The sequence below is a fragment of the Pristiophorus japonicus genome, chromosome 11 (assembly GCF_044704955.1).
Source record: "Pristiophorus japonicus isolate sPriJap1 chromosome 11, sPriJap1.hap1, whole genome shotgun sequence".
Lineage (NCBI taxonomy): Eukaryota > Metazoa > Chordata > Chondrichthyes > Pristiophoridae > Pristiophorus > Pristiophorus japonicus.
The window spans coordinates 28,946,357-28,966,735 of NC_091987.1; the positions used below are offsets into that span (position 1 = coordinate 28,946,357).

General features: G+C 47.3%; 1 protein-coding gene across 3 annotated transcripts in view; it reads left to right on the plus strand.

Moving 5' to 3' along the window:
* b4galt4 (UDP-Gal:betaGlcNAc beta 1,4- galactosyltransferase, polypeptide 4) overlaps positions 1-20,379 on the plus strand; it is a 63,238-nt gene that overhangs the window by 17,064 nt on the left and 25,795 nt on the right. The window contains exon 1 of one of the 3 annotated variants that reach the window (XM_070893291.1): positions 270-358. The exons of the other annotated variants lie outside the window; for them this stretch is intronic. The gene's annotated coding sequence lies outside the window, so the exon portion shown is untranslated. Of the gene's footprint in view, positions 1-269; positions 359-20,379 lie in introns of those variants that run through there. 3 annotated transcript variants of the gene reach the window in all.

Genomic DNA, 20,379 nt, shown 5'->3' on the forward strand with positions numbered 1-20,379 from the left:
GCTGGTCAACCTTGCTGATGACTGGGAGTGTCAAATCAATCATCATCTTCTTCACCTCTCTCTCTCTGCTGTCGCTCTTCCTGGTCATCCACTGGCTGGGCAGGCTGCATTTCTTGGGTGTGTGAAATGAGGAAGGCACAAGGGTGGTGTTGTGGCGAAAGGAGGGCGGGAAAGCATGAGGTGCCTGCCAGAAGGCAGATAACGCATGAGGATACCAATAACTTTTATCTTTTCAGCCCCGCTGCTGTCCAAGGGCTCAGCCACGCCTCTGCCAAGAATGGCCTGCACCGTCTCCTCCATTGGGTGTGAAGGGAGGCTAGGAATGGGAGTCGTGCCTCATGATTGGTGCAGATTGTTGGTAGGTGAGTGGGGGGATGGGGGTCGTGCATTGAACTGTGTGTGAGACTAGTGGCGCAGTTGGTAGGAGACGGCTTTTGAAGATGCATTGACTAACCTTGACCCTTGACCCTTGGTTTGAGGTCATGAAGCTTCTTTGGGCATTGGAGCCAGGTGGTGTGGGGGGGTGACGCTGCTGGCAGTGACGGCCTTGGTGACATAGTCCCATATCGTTCATTCTGGAGAGCCTCCTGGCTTCTGTGGGCCTGTCTTGCTGTATATATCCTCAGCACAAAGCTGGAATGCTGCCTGCCAGACCCTGGGTGCCCCTTCCCTGGGTTGTTGAGCCATTTGTGTTCGTGCTGAGGCATTTTTCACATTTCTTTGAGCTGAATAGTCATAATTGGTACTTTTTACTGTTAATTTTTTTTTGGCAGAAGGAGCTGTAAACTGCATTGTTTCACTTAATTTTAATTTGTATTCCTTCAGTGTACATGGCCCCTTTAATTTTTCATTGCTCACAATTCCTTGCGAGCTCCATAGCCTCGATTTCCGGAGGCTGTGGGAAGCTGGAAGGCCGTACCTGCACACAAACTTTGGGTCTGATGCCACTAGGACGTTGCATGGTAGGTAAGGTAAGCGCTGTGCCAACAATCTCCATCTTCCGGTCTCCCCCCCGCTCCCCCCCCACCATGGCGAATTTTGCCCCGTAAGTGTTGCGGCCATTTTCATGTTAACTCCCCGGCAACTTTCCTGGATAAATGAATTTCTCCCCAAGTTCTGTATGTATGTATCAATCAATCAGCTTCTGGTGTGGCTGTAGTTGGTTTAATGATTGAAGTGGACTTGGAAACTAGATGGTGATGGGTGCTTGTGTTCTGTAATGTTGATCAGGTGGGTTGCAGACAAGGGCTTGTCAGTGTATCTGAGGGTTTGGAGTTGCTGATCAGCCCAGCAAGGATGTGGATATCCTTGTGGACATTTAGGGGCTGAAATTTCCCCCCTTTTTTTTAAAAAAGAGCCGTTACTGCCTCAAAGAGGCAGCAATGGTGCGGAAAGCAATCACTGCTCGGTCGGTACGGAGGGGCCGACATTTTCTAAATGACCTTCCTTTATTTTTGGAGTGGTGTACGGGACTGCCCCGACTGTCTTCCTGCCCCATCGGGCAAGCGTTGACTCCTTACCAACCGCCGGAGACCTCCCCCTCCCCCCCCCCCCCCTTCTTTCTGCCCCGCGTGGGAAATTGCCCCGCGGGAGAAGATCAGTCGCCTGACGGTACCCCCGACATCTTTCCCCGGCGAGAAGCTTCTTGTGGCTGGGCGACGCGTCCGCCCTTAAAGGGCTGGGGGGGGGGGGCGCACTGCTGTGGCTGCCATTTTCTTTTAATTGTTGGCCGATTCTGCAGTCGGCCTGACCATGGAAAGCCATGGGTTTGACCTCCAACAGGCAGCCCGGCACCCTCTCTTGGGAACCGGGCTGCTGGCCTGGCCGAAACCCTCCCTGGTGGCCCAGTGGGTGCCGCGAAAGTGGCTGCAGAGCTCGCAGCGGCCCTCGTCTTTAACTGAAGGGGAGGGACGGTTGTGACGTGTCGCGCTGACGTCATTAGCGACGCGCTGGTGACTCGGAGTGGCGGCCGACCCAACCCAACGGCAGTTCCGCCCTGCAGCCGCCCTGAACACTGCACCGCCGCAAAAAGGTTTCTGGTGGTTGTGACATTGTAAAGAACATTGGCCCCAAAGGTTGTTGAGCAGGTTTATATTTGGTGAGATAGCATCTATACAGTGGAGCAGGTTTCGTCCTTTTGATATGTGGTGATATTTGTGAAGTGTTTTCGCCACTTAATGTGGAGTAGGCTTTAGAATCGAAAATAGTTTTCCTCCAAAAGTACTGGGCGCAATATTTTCCCGGATTTTGCTGACAGCAAGCCCCCGATCTTTTGCAGGCTTTTAAGCGGCAACTTGCTGTCATCTGGTTTCTGATCCAGTGTCGCAGTCTTTTCAGGGGATCTGTGGCATGTGTGAGCAGGGAAAACAACAGTGTCGCTTTAAATAATCAGATTGAAGAATCTTTAGACATGCAGAGTCTAAACCAGGAAGTATAAATTAGATGCAGAAAGAGAAAGAAAGATGGGATGAAGAGACAGAAATAAAAAGTTAAAAAGAATTTGATTTAAAAAAAAATCTCCCAACACTAATTAATTGCATTTTGAAAAAATGAGATTCCACACTTGTAAAATTATATTTTCAGTGCCAGCGAGATTATTTGGCAGCAATTATGATTATTGCGCCTTAAAAAAATTCACTTACACCTGAATGCACCAGGCTTAAATTTTTCTAGTGTGTTTAGTAGGTAAGTACAACAACTTCACACCCTGACAACAACAACAGTAACAACTTCGATTTATATAGCACCCTTAACATAATAAAACATCCCAAGGTGCTTCACAGGATTGTTATATTTAAAAAAAAATGAGCCCTATGAAGAGATGTTGGGGCAGATGACCAAAAGCTTGGTCGAAGAGGTAGGTTTTAAGGAGCGTCTTAAAGAATAAAGAAAAGTAGAGAGACTGAAAGATTTAGGGAGGGATTTCCAGAGGACCTAGGCAGCTGGGGGCACAACCACTGATGGTGTAGCATTTAAATTGGGGGATGTTCAAAAGGTCTGGATTTCAATGCAGAGTCTGTTGGCGAGGTACTGTTACAGTGTAGTCTGTGGAGGAGCAGCGTAACTTGGGCAGCAACTGTGCATGTGTGGACTCTGGAAGTTGCTGTCTGATTTACTCCATAATAACTTGGAGCGCTGATGAAACTCACCATTTATGATGCAAAATCCGGACCATTATTTTCAGCAAGAATCCAAAACCATTGTCAACCTGCTTCAGGTTGAGAAGGGTTAAAGTTGTGTTATTTTAAAATTTGAAAACAACGAACCCTATGAAGAGATGTTGGGGCAGATGACCAAAAGCTTGGTCGAAGAGGTAGGTTTTAAGGAACGTCTTAAAGGAATAAAGAAAAGTAGAGAGACTGAAAGATTTAGGGAAGCCCCACTACTGTAACTTGTGCTTGGCTTCTACCTGTTGCCTTTTTGCTTGCCACAGTTGTACTCTGTCTGACTTCAGTGAGATGTCAATTCCCCTGTTGTTGAGCCAAATTACTTATTCCACAGCAGGGTGATATATTTTGTAGCTCGAAAATATAGCTTGAAGCTGTCTGTCAATGCTGCTCTTAATCGGTCCATTAGAAGAGGCACAAGAGTGACATATTGCACCCTGTGTTTGCTCATGGTGCAACTCAAAAGTGACCTGCATTTGATGGTACGAGAGAGATTTCATTGTACTGGATAAATATTGCATGTAAATCACAATTTACATCACAATTCCACGTCTGTGGAATGGTCTGACCACCTCAGGGCATGCTCCATATGCAGGCGCCCAATCCCCAGTCAGGACACATTTCTTAATCGGATTGGAGGGGATCCCTGTTTGTCCAGATTTTGATCTTGCGGGCTGTGATAGGGGAACCTGCACCGTCGAAGGCCTCGACAGCCATGACCATCTCAGCGCTTTGCTCAGCTGCCCCCTCGGTGATGGCCAGTGGAAGCCTGCTGAGCGCGTCAGCGCAATTCAGTGCCAGGCCGGTGCCGGATGGAATAGTCATAGGTCGCTAGCGTGAGAGCCCATCGCTTATGCGAGCTGATACGTTGGCATTGACAGCCTTGCTATCTGACAACAGGGATGTTAATGGCTTGTGGTCCGTCTCTAATTAAAATTTCCTACCAAAGAGGTGCTGATGCATTTTCTTTACACCATAGACACATGCAAGCACTTGCTTCTCAACCATTCCATAGCCCCGTTCTGCTTGAGAGAACGACCTGGAGGCATAAGCCACAGGTTGTAGCTGACCCTCAGCATTACCCTGCTGCAACACGCACCCAACCCCATAGGACGATGCATCACATGTCAGAACTAAACTTTTGCAAGTATCGTACAGGGTCAACAGCTTGTTTGAACACAGTAGGTTTCGCGCACAAGCAAAAGCCCGTACCTGACAGTCCCCACCAAAACCAATCGCGACCCTTACGCAGGAGCACGTGTAGCGGCTCCAACAACGTGCTCAAGTTCGGCAGAAAGTTCCCGAAATAGTTCAACAGTCCCAGGAATGAACGCAGCTCCGATGTGTTGCAGGGCCTGGGTGCTCGTCGAATCGCCTCTGTTTTGGATTCGGTGGGCTGAATCCCATCTGCAGCAACCCTCCTGCCCAGAAACTCAACCTCGGGAGCTAAGAACACACATTTAGACTTCTTGAGTCGCAGGCTTACCCAGTCCAGTCGGCGTAGCACCTCCTCCAGGTTGTGGAGGTGTTCCTCGGTGTCTCGACCCGTGATGAAGATGTCGTCCTGGAATACGATTGTTCCAGGGATGGATTTAAGCAGGCTTTCCATGTTGCATTGAAAAATCGCGGCCGCTGATCGAATGCCAAACGGGCACCTGTTATAAACGAACAGTCCCTTGTGCGTGGTGATGGTGGTCAGTAGTTTAGATTCGTCGGCCAGTTCCTGGGTCATATAGGCTGAAGCGAGGTCCAACTTGGTGAACAGCTTGCTGCCTGCCAGCGTGGCGAAGAGGTCCTCCGCTCTTGGGAGCGGGTATTGGTCTTGTAAGGACACCCGATTGATGGTGGCCTTGTAGTCACCACAGATCCTGACAGAGCCACCCACTTTAAGAACGGGGACGATGGGGCTCGCCCAGTCGCTGAATTCAACAGGCGAGATGATGCCTTCTCTCAACAGCCGGTCCAATTCGCTCTCAATTTTCTCCTGTATCACATACAGCACCGCTCTGGCTTTGTGGTGCACTGGCCTGGCGTCTGGGGTAATGTGTATCACTACTTTAGTGCCTTTGAATGTCCCGACGCCAGGTTGGAAAAGTGACTTGAATTGTTGTAGAACTTGTGAGCACGAACTTCGCTCCACCGAGGACATTGCGTGAACATCCCCCCATTTCCAGTTCATCTCGGCTAACCAGCTCCTCCCCAACAGTGCGGAACCATTGCCCGGGACAATCCAGAGCGGCAGCCGGTTCACTAACCCATTGTGTGTGACAACCAACATTGCACTGCCTAGCACCGGAATGATTTCTTTGGTGTAAGTCCTTAATTGTGTCTCGATACGTTCTAATTTGGGTCTACTGGCTTTGAGTGGCCATAGCTTCTTGAATTGTTGAACGCCCATGAGTGACTGGCTGGCCCCCGTGTCCAGCTCCATGCGTACTGGAATACCGTTCAGTAAAATCCTCCTCATCATCATCATTGGTGGCGTTTTGGTGTATGAACTGTGAATATTCGCCGCATGGACCCGCTGAACCTCGGCGTCCATCGATTTGCCCCAAAAGTCATCCTGCCTCACAAAGCCTTCTTCTGGTCCACCTGCCTCATATATCAGTCTGGTTGTAGGCTTTCTGCACATATGAGCTAAATGGCCACTGAGGTTGCAGTTTCTGCAGACAAACTATTGGAATCTGCAAGATCTGGCTGAGTGTTTTCCCCCACACCTTCAGCACGAGTTAAAGTTTCCATTGTTGGGGACAAAAGGGCTGTGGCCAGGAATTCCGCACTGATTGTCCCTCTGACTGCTCTTAAGTACCCTATTAGTGGGTGTCAATGGCCCCATCCCGGGCCGCATTGTCCACTGTGATGGCGTGAACGTCCGTTCAGCCTGCCATTGTCTCTGTTGAGGTCCTACTCTGGGGTCTATTACTGCCTGATGAATGTCTGACTGACCCTGCCTGTCCGCGGGGCTCTGAGTAGCATTGAGGACGTTGACTCCCTGATCCATCGCTGCATTGGAAGCAGAATTGCGCACGTAAATCATTTTTGTCTCTTCCTCCCCCGCCATGAAAATCTGAGCCAACAACACCGCCGCTTCCAAGGTCAAATCCTTGGTCTCAATTAACTTGCGAAAAATTCCCTCATGACCGATACCCTCGATAAAGAAGTCCCTCAGCATCTCCCCCCTGCAGGCGTCTGTGAACTTAGAGGCTGGCCAAGCGCCTGAGGTCCGCTACAAAGTCCGGTATGCTCTGTCCTTCACGAAGTCGGTGGGTGTAGAATCTGTGTTGAGCCATGTGTATGCTGCTCGCCGGCTTGAGGCGCTCCCCAATCCACTTGCTAAGCTCTTCAAAGGTTTTGTCCGACGGCTTTTCGGGTGCCAGTAAGTCCTTCATGAGCGCATAAGTCTTTGGCTCGCAGCTGGTCAGAAGATGAGCCCGATGCTTGGCGGCCGCTGCAAACCCCCAGCCAGTCTTTTGTGACAAAGCTCTGCTGAAGACTCTCATCAAACTCGTCCCAGTCTTCCCCAACTAAGTACTGTTCATCTGTGCCACCGGTGGCCATTCTCGTGGATTGTGAATTCCCGTTTCTCGTTGCCAATATAAAGTCCTTACTCTACAGCATAAAACCACACGAGGCACATTCCAGGGACAAGGCCACTCAGTGACCTTAACTCTTTATTACAGCACTCCAGAAGTGATGACCCTGCGTGGGACCTCCCTTTATATACCTGAGTGATCAGGTAAGGAGTGTCTCCCACAAGTTCACCCTCTGTGGTCAAGGTGTTGAGTGTGTACAGTAATACAGTGGTGGTACATTGTCGTTACAAACATGACATGGTCGATTTCTCTTTGTCTTGAAAAGAGAAGGCTGAGGGGTGACCTAATGGAGATCTTTTAATTTAGGAAAGTTTTTGATGGAATCCAGTGTGTGTGTTTCCACTTGTGGGGAAGAGCAAAACTAGTAGCCATCAATATGAGATGGTCATCAAGAAATCAAATAGGAATTCAGAAGATACTTCTTCACCCAGAGTGCGGTGAGAATGTGGAACTAGCTACCACAGGGAGTGGTTGAAGTGTAGAGTATAAATGTATTTAAGGGGAAGCTAGATGAGCGCATATGAGGGAAAATGAACTAGAGGTTTATGCTAATAGTTAGATGAGGAAGGCTTGTGTGGAGCATAAATGCCAGCCTAGACTAGTTGGGCAAAATGATCTGTACTGTATATGCTCTGTAATTCTACGTATTCATGGCCTTGATGGAAACATGGCTGATGGGTAATGACACCTACCCTTTAATGAAGCCTCCCCACCACTTGCCTTGCCCAGACCACCATGGTGATAGTGTGGCTGTTATCACCAAATCACACCTGGTCTGACACCACCTTTGAGCATATCCCCTTGTTCCACCCCTCTCTCCTTTTTTAAAATACTAATTCTCTACAGCCCACCCAAATACCATGCCGAGTTTCTCGGATATCTTCACTCCTTTCCTCCCTCAACCTCTGCACCGTCTCAACTCCTCATGCTGTTCCGTGCCCTCCTTTAACTCCCTCAATATAAACTCCTCTACCCACATTCACAGCCACCTCCTCGAACTTGCCATCTCACGTGGTCTCTCTACTCTCATCGTGTCAATCACAGATAAGGCCATTTCTGATCACTTCCTTCCATCCCTATTCCCTCTCCCAACCCCACTTCCTTCTGTGTCCACCACTGGGGGAAAAAAAACTCCCTTAATTCACTTAAAACAGCATTTTCAAATTCCCAACCTTCTAGCCTTTGGAGATTCATTCACCACAACAAAGCTACTGTCCTCCTTCAACCCTAACCCTCATCTCCCCCTTTGATCCCCTTTTTAAAAAAAACGCTCTCTCACCCTGGCCATCCTCCTCTCCTCTCCTCTCCACCCCCGCCCCCTCCCCCCGCCCCGGTACGGCCCTCATCTTCGCTCCCTTAAGTCCAAGGGATGCAGACTTGAACACTTATGACTGGCAACTGATTTAGCCATTCATCACCACATAAAACACCATCGGGTCCTGCTCTCCACTGCCAAAACTGCTCAATATTCCAGGATTAACTTGGATTGCAAAGGTAAGCCCTGGCTTGGCTTCTCTTCTCCACTATCTTCTTACACCCCTCTCCCCTGCCTCCTCCACCCTCGCCTCCAACAAGTGCGAGGAGCTTGTGGCCTTCCTTTTCTCTAAGATTGAGACCACGGATGGCTCAGCTGTACAGGGAAGGAAGAGGAAGATTGGGAAACCAATAGTGGTAGGGGATTGGATAGGGGAACAGACAGGCGTTTCTGCAGCTGTGGACTTGAGTCCAGGATGGAATGTTGCCTCCCTGGTGCCAGGGTCAAAGATGTCACTGAGTGGCTGCAGAACATTGAGCGGGGCGGGTGAACAGCCAAAGGCCGTAGTCCATATCGGTACCAGCCGCACAGGTCGAAAAAGGGATGAAGTCCTGTAGACAGATTGTAGGGAGCGAGGAAAGAGATTTAAAAAGCAGGACCTCAAAGGTACTAATCTCTGGATTACTCCCGGTGCCATGAGCTATGAGCTATAGAAGTAGGAGGAGAGAGTAGATGAATGTGTGGCTGGACAGATGGTGCAGGTGGGAGGGCTTCCGATTTCTGGGACATGGGACTGGTTCTGGGGGAGGTGGGACCTGTACAGGCCGGACGGGTTGCACCTCAACAGGGCTAGAACCAATGTCCTTGCAGTGGGGGGTTGCTAATGCTGCTGGGGAGGGTTTAAACTAATTTGGCAGGGTGATGGGCACCAGGATGTAGCAACATAAAGGAGAAATAAATTGCACAAAGGATGGGGAGAGATAGATAGCACTACAGTAAGAAATAGTACGGTATTAGGTGGGGTCACAGTAAGAGAGAACAAAAGAAGGTCTAAGATAGGTTTACAGGGCATATGTGTGAATGCACAAAGTGTAGTGAATAAGGTTGGTGAGCTGCAGGTGCAAATAGCCACATGAAAATATGATGTCGTAGCGATAATGGAGACCTGGCTCAAAAAAGAGCAGGATTGGATACTAAATATTCCTGAATATAAGGTGTTCATAGAAACATGGAAAATAGGTGCAGGCGTAGGCCATTCGGCCCTTCGAGCCTGCACCACCATTCAATAAGATCATGGCTGATCATTCCCTCAGTACCCCTTTCCTGCTTTCTCTCCATACCCCTTGATCCCTTTAGCCGTAAGGGCCATATCTAACTCCCTCTTGAATATAGCCAATGAACTGGCATCAACAACTCTCTGCGGTAGGGAATTCCACAGGTTAACAACTCTCTGAGTGAAGAAGTTTCTCCTCATCTCAGTCCTAAATGGCCTACCCCTTATCCTAAGACTGTGTCCCCTGGTTCTGGACTTCCCCATCATCGGGAACATACTTCCCACATCTAACCTGTCCAGTCCCATCAGAATCTTGTAAGTTTCTATGAGATACTCTCTCGTCCTTCTAAACTACAGTGTATAAAGGCCCAGTTGATCCAATCTCTCCTCATATGACAGTCCAGCCATCCCGAGAATCAGTCTGGTGAACCTTCGCTGCACTCCCTCAATAGCAAGAACGTCCTTCTTCAGATTAGGAGACCAGAACTGAACACAATATTCCAGGTGAGGCCTCACTAAGGCCCTGTACAACTGCAGTAAGACCTCCCGGCTCCTATACTCAAATCCCCTAGCTATGAAGGCGAACATACCATTTGCCGCCTTCACCACCTGCTGTACCTGCATGCCAATTTTCAAAGACTGATGAACCATGGCACCCAGGTCTCGTTGCACCTCCCCCTTTCCTAATCTGCCGCCATTCAGATAATATTCTGCCTCCGTGTTTTTGCCTCCAAAGTGGATAGCCTCACATTTATCCACATTATACTGCATCTGCCATACATTTGCCCACTCACCTAACCTGTCCAAGTCATCCTGCAGCCTTTTAGGGGTCTTCCTCACAGCTCACACCGCCACCCAGTTTAGTGTCATCTGCAAACTTGGAGATATTACACTCAATCATTCGTCTAAATCATTAATGTATATTGTAAAGAGCTGGGGTCCCAGCACTGAGCCCTGCGGTACTCCACTAGTCACTGCCTGCCATTCTGAAAAGGACCCGTTTATCCCGACTCTGCTTCCTGTCTGCCAACCAGTTCTCTATCCACGTTAGTACATTACCACCGCTACCATGTGCTTTGATTTTGCACACCAATCTCTTGTGTGGGACCTTGTCAAAAGCCTTTTGAAAGTCCAAATACACCACATCCACTGGTTCTCCCTTTCCACTCTACCAGTTGCATCCTCTCAAAATTCCAGAAGAATTGTCAAGCATGATTTCCCTTTCATAAATCCATGCTGATTGGTCCGATCCTGTCACTGCTTTCCAAATGCACTGCTATTTCATCTTTAATAATTGATTCCAACATTTTCCCCACTACTGATGTCAGGCTAACCGGTCTATAATTACCCGTTTTCTCTCTCCCTCCTTTTTTAAACAGTAGTGTTACATTAGCTACCCTCCAGTCCATAGGAACTGATCCAGAGTCGATAGACAGTTGGAAAATGATCACCAATGCATCCACTATTTCTAGGGCCACATCCTTAAGTACTCTGGGGTGCAGACTATCAGGCCCCGGGGATTTATCGGCCTTCAATCCCATCAATTTCCCTAACACAATTTCCCACTTTATAAGGATGTCCTTCAGTTCCTCCTTCTCACTAGACCCTCGGTCCCTAGTATTTCCGGAAGGTTATTTGTGTCTTCCTTCGTGAAAACAGAACCAAAGTATTTGTTTAACTAGTCCGCCATTTCTTTGTTCCCCATTATAAATTCACCTGAATCTGACTGCAAGGGACCTACGTTTGTTTTCACTAATCTTTTTCTCTTCACATAGCTATAGAAGCTTTTGCAGTCAGTTTTGCAGTCAGCAAGCTTCCTCTCATACTCTATTTTCACCCTCCTAATTAAACTCTTTGTCCTCCTCTGCTGTATTACACAATTCTCCCAGTCCACAGGTTTGCTGCTTTTTCTGGCCAATTAAATGCCTCTTCCTTGGATTTAACACTATCCTTAATTTCCCTTGTTAGCCACGGTTGAGCCACCTTCCCCATTTTATTTTTACTCCAGACAGGGGTGTACAATTGCTGAAGTTCATCCATGTGATCTTTAAATGTTTGCCATTGCCTATCCACCGTCAATCCTTTAGGTATCACTTGCCAGTCTATTCTAGCCAATTCACACTTCAAACCATCGAAGTTACCTTTCCCCAAGTTCAGGACCCTCGTCTCTGAATTAACTGTGTCACTCTCCATCTTAATAAAAAATTCTACCATATTATGGTCACTCTTCCCCAAGGGGCCTCGCACAATAAGATTGTTAATTAGTCCTTTCTCATTACACATCACCCAGTCTAGGATGGCCAACCCTCTAGTTGGTTCCTCGACATATTGGTCTAGAAAACCATCCCTAATACACTCCAGGAAATCCTCCTCCACCGTATTGCTACCAGTTTGGTTAGTCCAGTCAATATGTAGATTAAAGTCGCCCATGATAACTGCTGGTCCTTTATTGCACGCATCCCTAATTTCTTGTTTGATGCTGTCCCCATCCTCATTACGACTGTTTGGTGGTCTATACACAATTTCCACTAGCGTTTTCTGCCCTATGGTATTTAGTAGCTCCACCCATACTGATTCCACATCATCCAAGCTAATGTCCTTCCTTACTATTGCATTAATTTCCTCTTTAACCAGCAACGCCACCCCACCTCCTTTTCCTTTCTGTCTATCCTTCCTAAATGCTGAATACCCCTGGATGTTGAGTTCCCAGCCTTGATCACCCTGGAGCCATGCCTCTGTGATGCCAATTACATCATATCTGTTAACTGCTGTCTGCGCAGTTAATTCATAGAAACATAGAAAATAGGTACAGGAGTAGGCCATTCGGCCCTTCTAGCCTGCACCGCCATTCAGTGAGTTCATGGCTGAACATGCAACTTCAGTACCCCATTCCTGCTTTCTCGCCATACCCCTTGATCCCCCTAGTAGTAAGGACTACATCTAGCTCCTTTTTGAATATATTTAGTGAATTGGCCTCAACAACTTTCTGTGGTAGAGAATTCCACAGGTTCACCACTCCCGGTGAAGAAGTTCCTCCTCATCTCGGTCCTCAATGGCTTACTCCTTAACCTTAGACTGTGACCCCTGGTTCTGGACTTCCCCAACATTGGGAACATTCTTCCTGCATCCAACCTCTCTAAACCTGTCAGAATTTTAAACGTTTCTATGAGGTCCCCTCTCATTCTTCTGAACTCCAGTGAATACAAGCCCAGTTGATCCAGTCTTTCTTGATAGGTCAGTCCCGCCATCCCGGGAATCAGTCTGGTGAACCTTCACTGCACTCCCTCAATAGCAAGAATGTCCTTCCTCAAGTTAGGAGACCAAAACTGTACACAATACTCCAGGTGTGGCCTCACCAAGGCCCTGTACAACTGTAGTAACTGCAGGAGTATTCGTCCACCTTATTCCGAATACTCCTCGCATTGAGGCACAGAGCCTTCAGGCTTGTCTTGTTAACACCCTTTGACCCTTTAGGATTTTGCTGTAATGTGGCCCTTTTTGCTTTTTGCCTTGGGTTTCTCTGCCCTCCACTTTTACTTTTCTTCTTTCTATCTTTTGTTTCTGCCCCCATTCTACTTCCCTCTGTCTCCCTGCATGGATTCCCATCCCCCCTGCCATATTAGTTTAACCCCTCCCCAACAGCATTAGCGAACACTCCCCCTCGGACATTGGTTCTGGTCCTGCTCAGGTGCCGATCGTCCGGTTTGTACTGGTCCCACCTCCCCCAGAACCGGGGGGGGGACACAACCTGCAAAAGGACAGAGACAGGCGAAGTGAGTGGGCAAATATTTGGCAAATGGAGTATAATGTTGGAAAGTGTGAGGTCATGCACTTTGGCAGAAAAAAAATCGAAGAGCAAGTTATAATTTAAATGGAGAAAAATTGCAAAAACCTGGGGGTACTTGTGCATGAAGCACAAAAGGTTAGTACGCAGGTACAGCAAGTGATCAGGAAGGCCAATAGAATTTTGGCCTTTATTGCAAAGGGGATGGAGTATAAAAGCAGGGAAGTCTTGCTACAGTTATACAGGGTATTGGTGAGGCCACACCTGGAATAGTTAGTACAGTTTTGGTTTCCATATTTAAGAAATGATATACTTGCTGTGGAGGCAGTTCAGAGAAGGTTCACTCGGTTGATTCCGGAGATGAGAGGGTTGACTTCTGAGGAAAGGTTGAGTAGGTTGGGCTTCTACTCATTGGAATTCAGAAGATTGAAGGTGATCTTTTCGAAACGTATAAGATTATGAGGGGGCTTGACAAGGTGGATGCAGAGAGGATGTTTCCACTGATGGGGGAGACTAGAGCTAGAGGGCATAATCTTAGAATAAGGGGCCTCCCATTTTAAAACTGGGATAAGGAGGAATTTCTTCTTTCAGAGGGTTGTAAATCTGTGGAATTCGCTGCCTCAGAGAGCTGAGGAAGCTGGGACATTGAATAAATTTAAGGCCGAGATAGAGTTTCTTAACCGATAAGGGGATATGGGGAGCGGGAAGGGAAGTGGATATGAGTCCACGATCGGATCAGCCATAATCGTATTAAATGGAGGAGCAGGCTCGAGGAACCTACTCCTGCTCCTATTTCTTATGTAGGTAGGGCAACTAAAACCAGTAGTTTCTGGATGATGAAGAGATAGATAGTAAGATGAAGCAGAAAAAGAGTGTGTATGATAGATGTCAGGTTGAGAATACAAGTGAGGATGAGGCTGAATATAGAAAATTAAGAGGGAAAGTGAAAAAGAAAATAATAAGTGAAAAGAGAGAATGAGAATAGATTGATAGCTAACATAAAAGGGAATTCAGAAGTCTTCTATAGGCATATAAATAGTAAGAGGAGGGGTGGGACCGATTAGGGACCAAAAGGGAGACCTACACAGGGCATGGCAGCGGTGCAGTACTTTGCTTCTGCCTTCAAGGAAGCTGCCCAAAGTCATAGTGAAAGAAGGAGGTAGTGGAGATACTGGATGGGATAAAAATTGATAGAGAAGTTACTAGAAAGGATGGCTGTACTTTAAAGTTGATAAGCATGCTAGGATGCTGAGGGAAGTTAAGGAGGAAATCCAAAGGAACTGGCCATAATCTTCCAATCCTCCTTGGATACAGGGATGGTGTCAGAGGACTGGAGATTTGCAAATGTTACACCCTTGTTCAGCAAAGGGTGTAAGGATAAACCCAGCAACTACAAGCCAGTCAGTTTAACCTCGGTAGTGGGGAAGCTTTTAGAAATGATAATCAAGGACAAAAGTTAACAGTCACTTGGACACGTGTGGATTAATTAAGGAAAGCCAGGACAGATTTGTTAAAGGCAAATCGTGTTTAACTAACTTGATCGAGTTTTTTGTTGAGGTAACAGAGAGGGTTAATGAGAGCAAGGCGGTTGATGTGCTGTATATGGACTCCCAAAAAGCATTTGATAAAGTGCCACATAATAGACTTGCCAGCAAAGTTGAAGCCCATGAAATAAAAGGGACAGTGGCAGTATGGATATGAAGTTGGCTAAGTGACAGGAAACAGAGTAGTGGTGAATGGTTGTTTTTGAGACTAGGCCCACTGCTTTTCTTGATTTATATATCAATGACTTGGACAGGACACAATTTCAAAATTTGCAGATGTCGCTAAATTTGGAAGTATAGTGAACAGTGAGGAGGATGGTGATCAAGAGGACATAGACAGGCTGGTGGAATGGGCGGACACCTGGCAGATGAAATTTAATGCAGAAAAGTGTGAAGTGATACATTTTGGTCGGAAGAATGAGGCGAGGCAATGTAAACTAAAGGGTACAATCCTGAAGGGGGTGCATGAGCAGAGCGACCTGGGGGTATATGTGCACAAATTGTTGAAGGAGGCAGGGCAGGTTGAGAAAGTGGTTAAAAAAGCATCGGGAATACTGGGCTTCATAAATAGAGGCATAGACTACAAAAGCAAGGAAGTTATGATGAACCTTTTATAAAACACTGGTTCAGCCTCAACTGGAGTATTGTGTCCAATTCTGGGCACCGCACATTTGGAAGGATGTGAAGGCCTTAGAGAGGGTGCAGAAAAGATTTACGAGAATTATTCCAGGAATGAGGCACTTCAGTTACGTGGATAGACTGGAGAAGCTGGGGTTGTTCTTGGAGCAGAGCAGGTTGAGAGGAGATCTGATCAAAATCATGAGGGATCTAGACAAAGTATATGGAGAGAAACTGTTCCCATTGGTGGAAGGGTTGAGAACCAGAGGACACGGATTTTAGATGATTGACAAAGGAACCAAAGGCAACATGAGACAAAGCCTTAACGCAGCGAGTGGTTAGGATCTGGAATGCACTGCCTGAAAGGGTGGTGGAGGCAGACTCCAGCTTGGTTTTCAAAAGGGAATTGAATAAGTACCTGAGAATTTTTTGCAGGGCTACGGGGAAAGGGCGGGGGAGTGCGACTAGCTGAAGTGCTCTTGCAGAGAGCTGGCATGGGCTCGACTGGTCAAATGGCCTCTTTCTGTACCATTCTATGGGCCCAAATTTGGCCCACCCGTTTTTTTTCGCCGCACTCAAGTGAGATGCACCGACTTCCTAGGATACAAACGGCACCAAGAAGTTGTCTCCACACTCTGGCCGCTCTGTGGCCTCTCCCATGGCTTGACGTGGCTGGCAATTCAATTAGGGGGCGGAGCTAGGGCCCTGTGCCTAAGAGTCCCCGCAGGGATGTTTCCCGCATGCGCAGTAGCTCATCTACATCGAGGGACTCGATGTCCTGCCCCTATCCCAAGCCGAGTGGCCTTCCTCACCGGCTGACCGGCCCGCTGACTTCCCGGACCAAGGTAGGACTTAGTTTTATTTTTTATTTATTATTGATGGTTGTGCTTTGTTTAGTGAGGAGAGTTTTGATGGGGGGCGCGGAGAATGATAACTGTGTAGCCAGTAATTTTAATGAGCTTACTCAAAACTTTCCTTAACCTTGTTGATGAAAATACTTCCCTACATAGAACATTAGAATTACGAGCAAGAGGTATTTCTATTTTTTATTTGGATATTTTGAAAAAATTATGGAAATATGTTTTGTCTCTACTATTATTTTTGTAGTTTAAGCTTCCATGACTGCTTCTGTTGTATACTAACTCAACTTTGCGAAGTGTCATATGTCTTGTATAGCTGTTTGATCCTATTCATTCTTCAGTCAAGCGCAAGCGTTTTCTGTGCGGCCACAAGTGGCCACATATGCTGGCCTAAGTTAGTTTGGAGCAACTATTAGCTGTGCAAACTGGCTTAAATGGCCAAAACGGGCATAGGTGGCTGGTAACGCCCCCTTTTGAAAAAAAAACTAAACTTAAAAAAAATCCTAACTAACTCACTCACACTGGCGGAAATTGAATGTGCAGAATGGGGATTTTTAAGATAGTCCAGAAAAATCAAGTTGCTCCCAAAAAAACGGAGCAACACCTGGGAAAATTTGGGCCCTACGATTCTATCCGTTCAGCTGCCTCTGCTGCTCCCCTCCCATTTCCTAGCCCACCAAGCCAAACTTCCCCTAAGGTTCCCCCTGCCCTATCTCTGAATTCGCGTCACTTTCTATTTCTCTCGTATCTCCCCTCATGCCCTCTGAGTTAATCTTGTCGATGAGACCTACCTCCTGCTCCCTCAGCCTTAGTCTGACCACCCAACTTTCCTTCCTGGCCCCCATGCTTGCTGATATGATCAGTTCCCTCTCCTCGGCTACCGTCCCCCTCCCCTTCAAATCTGCTGTTATCATCCTCCCTTAAACACACCCTTGATCCCTCTGCTCTTGCAAATTACCCCTCCATCTCCAACCTACCTTTTTCCTCCCAAGCCCTTGAACATTTTGTTGCCTCCCAAATCCATGCCCATCTTGTCAAAACTCCATGTTTGAACCACTCCAGGTTTCTGCCCCTGCCAGAGCACTGAAATGGCCCTTATCAAAGTCACAAATGACATCCTGTGTGACTGCTCCTCATCCTTCTCAATCTGTCTGCAGCCTTTGACACGGTTGACAATGCCATCATCCTCCAACGCCGCCTCTCTATCATCCAACTGAGTGGGGCTCCCCTTCTATCTCTCCATTCCTATCTATCCAGTCATAGCCAGAGAATCGCCTGCAATGTTTCATTTTCCCGCTCCCACACCGTTTTCTATGGAGACCCCCTAGGATCTATCTTTGGCCCTTTTCTATTTCATATCTATGTGCTGCCCCTCAGCGACATTATCCAAAACCACATCAGTTCCATGTTTACACTGACAACACCCAGCTCGTCCTCACCACCACCGCTCCCGACTGCTCCACTGCCTCTGATTTGTCACACTGCTTGTCCGACATCCAGTATTGGATAAGCAGAAATTTCTCCAACTAAATATTAGAAAGACCAAAGCCATTGTCTATTCCAATGCTTTCTTGGTTGGTCTCCCACGTTGTACCCTCCGTAAACTTGAGTTCATCCAAAACGCCCACCAAGTCCCATTCACCGATCGCTCCTGACCTACATTGGCTCCTGGTCCGACAATGCCTAGATTTAAAAATTCTCATCTTTGTTTTCAAATCCCTCCATGGCCTTGCCCCTCCCTAAATTTGTAACCTCCTCCAGTCCTACAACACTCCGATATCTGCGTCCCTCCAGTTGTGGCTTCTTTTATGCATCCCTGATTTTCATCACTCCACCATTGGCGGCCGTGCCTTCAGCTGCCGAGATCCTAAGCTCTGAAATGTCCTCCCTAAACCTCTTTGCCTCTCTACCTCTTCTTCTTTAAGATGCTCCTTAAAACCTACCTTTTTGACCAAGCTCTTGGCAACCTGTCCTAACATTGGCTTATGTAGCTCGGTATCAAAATTTGTTTCATAATGATCCAGTGAAGCACCTTGGGACATCTCACTACCTTAAGGGCACTATTTCATACAAGTTGTTGTTTTTGTCGTCAGTGGAGCTGAGCACTATGGAATTTTTTGCGAACACCATTCCTGACCTTGTGTTCGAGCAATGGTCATTGATAAAGCAGCTGAACATGGCTGGGCTGAGGAAACTATCCTGAGGAACTCTGCAGCAATGGTCTGGTGCTGGAATGTGTTATGTCTCAAATAAAGCAATGTGACTGAGTCCTGTAGACTTGAGTAAGTGTGACCTTAGTCTCTTTATTCTGACTCCAGAGTTCTGGCACAGCATGGGAGGCCTGCTTATAAGCAATGCTCCCAAGGGATGCTGGGATCCCTTGGGACTCCAACAGATGCGCCCTCTGGTGGCGGTAGAATGCTGGTTACAAGGTGTTACATACATAACATCACTTCCCCCCACAAAGTCAATAGTTTACAGGGTGAGACAATCTGGGGCTTTCCGCTCCCTAGTCGATCGTCTCGGTAGAAACAGGTGCAGGTGAGTTGGTTGGGCTTTCGCTGGGCTGCTGCGCAGTTGGCCTTGCTGGGGATGATGAGTTCAGCTTCGTGGTCAACCATGATGTCGGTTGCCACTTGTGTGTATCGGACGGTCGAAGTTGGTGTCCTCTTCAGGTTGCTCGTGGCTGTCTGTGAATCGCAGTTTGGTTTGGTCCAAATGCTTTCTGCAAGTTAGTCCATTTGCAAGTTTGACCTCAAACATCCTACTCCCTTCACCACTCTCTGGGTGAAGAAGTTTCTCCTCATCTCGGTCCTAAGTGGCTTACCCCTTATCCTCAGACTGTGACCCCTGGTTCTGGACTTCCCCAACATTGGGAACATTCTTCCTGCATCTAACCTGTCTAAACCCGTCAGAATTTTAAATGTTTCTATGAGGTCCCCTCTCATTCTTCTGAACTCCAGTGAATACAAGCCCAGTTGATCCAGTCTTTCGTGATAGGTCAGTCCCACCATCCCGGGAATGAGTCTGGTGAATCTTCGCTGCACTCCCTCAATAGCAAGAATGTCCTTCCTCAAGTTAGGAGACCAAAACTGTACACAATACTCCAGGTGTGGCCTCACCAAGGCCCTGTACAACTGTAGCAACACCTCCCTGCCCCTGTACTCAAATCCCCTCGCTATGAAGGCCAACATGCCATTTGCTTTCTTAACCGCCTGCTGTACCTGCATGCCAACCTTCAATGACTGATGTACCATGACACCCAGGTCTCGTTGTACCTCCCCTTTTCCTAATCTGTCACCATTCAGATAATAGTCTGTCTCTGTTTTTACCACCAAAGTGGATAACCTCACATTTATCCACATTATACTTCATCTGCTATGCATTTGCCCACTCACCTAACCTATCCAAGTCACTCTGCAGCCTCATAGCATCCTCCTCGCAGCTCACGCTGCCACCCAACTTAGTGTCATCCGCAAATTTGGAGATACTACATTTAATCCCCTCGTCTAAATCATTAATGTACAATGTAAACAGCTGGGGCCCCAGCACAGAACCTTGCGGTACCCCACTAGTCACTGCCTGCCATTCTGAAAAGTACCCATTTACTCCTACTCTTTGCTTCCTGTCTGACAACCAGTTCTCAATCCACGTCAGCACACTACCCCCGATCCCATGTGCTTTAACTTTGCACATTAATCTCTTGTGTGGGACCTTGTTGAAAGCTTTCTGAAAGTCCAAATATACCACATCAACTGGTTCTCCCTTGCCCACTTTACTGGAAACATCCTCAAAAAATTCCAGAAGGTTTGTCAAGCATGATTTCCCTTTCACAAATCCATGCTGACTTGGACCTATTATGTCACCATTTGCCAAATTCACTGCTATGACATCCTTAATAATTGATTCCATCATTTTACCCACTACTGAGGTCAGGCTGACCGGTCTATAATTCCCTGTTTTCTCTCCCTCCTTTTTTAAAAAGTGGGGTTACATTGGCTACCCTCCACTCGATAGGAACTGATCCAGAGTCAATGGAATGTTGGAAAATGACTGTCAATGCATCCACTATTTCCAAGGCCACCTCCTTAAGTACTCTGGGATGCAGTCCATCAGGCCCTGGGGATTTATCGGCCTTCAATCCCATCAATTTCCCCAACACAATTTCCAGACGAATAAAGATTTCCCTCAGTTCCTCCTCCTTACTAGACCCTCTGACCCCTTTTATATCCGGAAGGTTGTTGGTGTCCTCCTTAGTGAATACCGAACCAAAGTACTTGTTCAA